We start from the raw sequence: 4,409 nt of genomic DNA on the forward strand, positions 1-4,409 counted from the left end.
CGCTTAACAGGGGGTGTGACTCATTTTTAAGAAGGTATTCCTAATGTTTTGTACATTCATTGGATGTTGGGAAGGTTCTAAGAGGAAAAGGGGAGACTGGGTTAATGTCAGCGGGGCCAGCTGGGCCGTTGGTGGCAGTTTCAGACGTCATCTATTGATCCAGACAGCCAGAAGGGAGCAGAGCACTTCTTATTGAACATCACTGAGCAGTGGTTGAACCCAGGCCACTTGACAGGTGGCCCTCTCCTCTCATGTTTGCCCGCCCTCCCACGTTTTTCCTTTGTCCGGAGAGGAAATTATTAGTCATCCACACCTGGGTACCCCACTCACACGCAGCGCTCACCCCTGAATACAGCACTCCGTATCTGTGAAAAGACAATGGTTTACAGGAAGCCAGAGAAGTATAACATAACGCTGACACTAAGTTTGTCCTCCTGACATTGTCTGATAGCAATGACAGTGTTATTTTTACCACTAGATTGCAGCTTGTACCACTAAGGGCAAAGAGCTTCCTAGGATCCAGGAAGAGATGGAGACTGCTATGAGGGGATGTTTGGAAGGCACTGATATAATGTGCAAATCTCCATATAAAAGAAGAGAGAAATTACTGTATGTGTGCGTGTGTTCAAATGTGCCTGGTCCAGGAGGTTGGTGGAACCATAATTGGGGAGGATGGACTGGTGGTAACGGCTGGAGCCGAGTAAGTGGAATGGTATCAAACACATGGTTCCAGGTGTTTGATGCCATTTGCTCTGTTCTAGTCATTATTATGAGCCTTCCTCCCCTCAGTAGCCTCCTGTGGTGCCTGGCAGTGTGTACATGTGTTTGTGTGTGTGCAGGAGCACCCGGCTAGGGGGTTGGTGGTGTACTTGGTGGGGCGCAGGTGCATGTGGCAGGTTCCCAGCTCCCCTCTTGTTCCACAAAAGATGAATAGAGGGGCCAGCTAAGCACACGCCCCCATAGAGAGGAGAGGAAGGAGGGGGTTCACCCAGCCCCTCTAGACAGCTGGTGTCAGTAGCTTTGTAATGCATGGTGGGGGTGAAGTGTTTAGGGCACAGACATTGTGAGTATTGGTATACAAGAGAAGGACAGTGGAAGTGATTCCTTTGCTGAATTCTAAATGGACAATGAATCACAAGAGTGTATACATTCATCTATTTGATCTACTTTGATTGTTCTCCACCAAATCATCTGCCTGAGACACCTCTATAGTTAAAGAGGTCTTGCGGGGTGTGTTGGTGGTGATATACCAACCTTCATGTTACCAGGGGGATATGGGGGGGAAGGATATTGATCACACTCCCCCGTCGGTCTCCCTTTCTCCAGACCACCTGAGGCCCTGGCTAGTCAACTCTACACAACGGTCCCCTCTTCCCAAATTCATCCCTCTTTCACCTCTATTGCTGAAAGTCAGAGGCCATTGACTCAAGTGGTGAAAGATGACCCATACAGCTGGTTGACATCGGTAGATACTGTGTAGGTGCTTCTTGTTATTGAAGTGAAGCTGACATAATTTGCATTGAGGAGGACACAATCAGGGTGTATAATTTGAATAATGGAGAGGACAATATTGAATGACAAGCAATTCCAATGCAAGGTATGAAAGAACAAGTAGTACACAATGTTTTATTTGGACCATAGATATAAATAAATCAAAATACATATTGCGTGACAGTGAAAAGTCTGTTCTTTGTACACTTTAATACTGGTGAAGACGTCAAATGACTCCTCACGTGTTGATACTTTCAGTGCTTTCCTATCGTCAGTCACCCATGTAATGACCTCTAGTACCGTGTATTTACTGTTGAAATGTCAAAAATAATTGACTATGCATTTTCCCAATGGGTCTGACATCAACTTCTCTGATCTCGTTTCTCATCGTTGTCTCTACAACCCAATGGTTTGACATGGTTTTCAAATGCCTTTCTTCAGACAATCAACCAGACACTTAGGAAGTTATTGCTTTGTGTACAGTGCATTATTGTAATGACATTAACAAATCAGCAGCATTGGAAAGGACTTTGTACATTGACAGATTAACCCAGAATTCAGATCCAAGACTACCAACCGGGAATAACCTAATAAAAGAGAGATGATTAGATAGCCTGGTCTCACATCAGATGTGACAATGACCATAGGTGTTGGCAAGACAGCATAAACAGATCTGGGACCAGGCTAAAATAAGAGGGGTTCAGTCACTGTGAGTACCTTTCTGATCAATAGAGGAACTTAATCCTATTTGGGTACAGCACATTTATATGGCAAAATGTCAACAAAAAATTATTATTTGTTTGGCAAATAGACAAGCAAAGAAGAAAGTGGAGGATCCTTCAGTACAATCAAGTTGGCATGGATATAGTGAGTGTTAATCCATGTGGACCGAGGAAAACAGTCAAACAAAATGGAAGGTTTTGTAGTGATGTTAGATAAGAACAGTCTAGGATAGAACACACAAGAGTTCAAAGAATTAGTAACACAATGAAATAGTCATTTACAAGTTTGTTATTACTATTGCAATTGACAAAATGTAGTTGAACCTGGGTCTGTAGTGACGCCTCGTGCCTTAGATCCGACAGACCATTTCTGTATGGACCTTGCTTTGTGCACAGGGGCATTGTCATGCTGAAACAGGAAAGGGCCTTCCCCAAACTGCTACAAAGTTGGAAGCACAGAATCATCTAGAATGTAATTGCATGCTATAGCGTTAAGATTTCCCTTCGCTGGAACTAAGGGGCCTAGCCCAAACTATGAAAAACAGCCCCAGACCATTATTCCTCCTCCACCAAACTTTACAGTTGGCACTATGCATTGGGGCAGGTAGCATTCTCCTGCCATCGGCCAAACCCAGAATTGTCTGTTGGACTGCCAGATGGTAAAGCGTGATTCATCACTCCAGAGAATGTTTACACTGCTCCAGAGTCCAATGGCGGCGAGCTTTACACCACTCCAGCTGACGCTTGGCATTGTGCATGGTGATCTTAGGCATGTGTGCGGCTACTTGGCCATGGAAACCCATTTCATGAAGGTCAAGACGAACAGTTCTTGTCTTGATGTTGCTTCCAGAGGCAATTTGGAACTCGGTACTGAGTGTTGCAAAGGAGGACAGACGATTTTTACACGCTATGCTCTTCAGCACTCAACGGTCCTGTTCTGTGAGCTTGTGTGGACTACCACTTTGCGGCTGAGCCGTTGTTGATCCTAGACGTTTCCACTTCACACAGCACTTACAGTCGACCGGGCAGCTCTACCCGGGCAGAAATTTGATGAACTGACTTGTTGGAAAAGTGGCATCCTATGACGGTGCCACGTTGAAATTCACTGAGCTCTTCAATAAGGCCATTCTACTGCCAATGTTTGTCTATGGAGATTGAATGGCTGTGTGCTCGATTTTATACACCTATCAGCGATGGGTGTGGCTGAACTAGCCGAATCCACAAATTTTAAGGGGTATCCACATACTTTTGTATACAGTATATGGTGTACTTCTTTATCCCCTTAGTGCTTCAATTCACATCCAATACTATTTTTATGACTAGTCCAAGTCCAAAACTTTATGATGCTTTCCTATAGTTCCATTCACTCCATGAGGCTGGCTGAGCAAAATTAGCATCTTGGACTCGAAGAGACTGCCCAGTGTCTTCTCTAACAACTGTTAGGCTTGCTTCAATTGTATCACTTTTGAGATGCTGTCGTAGCAGAATCAGAATTAGTTAGGTAACATTGATAAATAAGATGTTTTATCTACTTTCATAAATATGCTTATGTGGGAAAGTCACTTAGGGCCCAGAGAGGGGAGAGGTCAGGATAGGTCTATATGACCTAGAGGCTCACTCCTCTCAGGGAGCTTGTCTAGGGGTGGGTTGTATTTGAGATGGGAGTACATAGAATTGACAATTGATATATGCCATTGGATGAGGTAATGTTTTGGTAATATGAAGTACCAAGAACGAGAAGTTAAACCTTGTCTTAGAGAGCAAACGGAACGATAATTTATAGCTAATGCTGTCTGGCTATGGGATACTCCTCTCTCAAGTAAAAGTCTTCCTTTGTGCAGTTTTCCTAAGACCTGTGGTTCGTCATTGTGAGTTGAGAGGGGTGGATCTTTGCTAGAAAAGATGTCAGTTGCCATTATGTTGACACTCAGAATTCATTTATAGACACTGAATTGATCTGAGAGTCACAGGGCTATGGTGAAAGCTCATATTATTAAAAGATGAAGTTTAAAGTATAACTCTGACTTGTGTGTGGTTTGTAAACTCTCCTTTCACTTAGTAATACAGGAAATTACCACAACAATGCTTCATATCTTCTCTGTTTCTAACCCATACATTTATTATCTCAATTCCAGGTCTGGTTTCTAACTAAACCAATTACCACAATAAAAATAGGATTTAATTGCATAAAGATGA

This window comes from Oncorhynchus mykiss, chromosome 1, assembly GCF_057628025.1.
Source record: "Oncorhynchus mykiss isolate SJ-2025 chromosome 1, ASM5762802v1, whole genome shotgun sequence".
Taxonomy (NCBI): domain Eukaryota; kingdom Metazoa; phylum Chordata; class Actinopteri; order Salmoniformes; family Salmonidae; genus Oncorhynchus; species Oncorhynchus mykiss.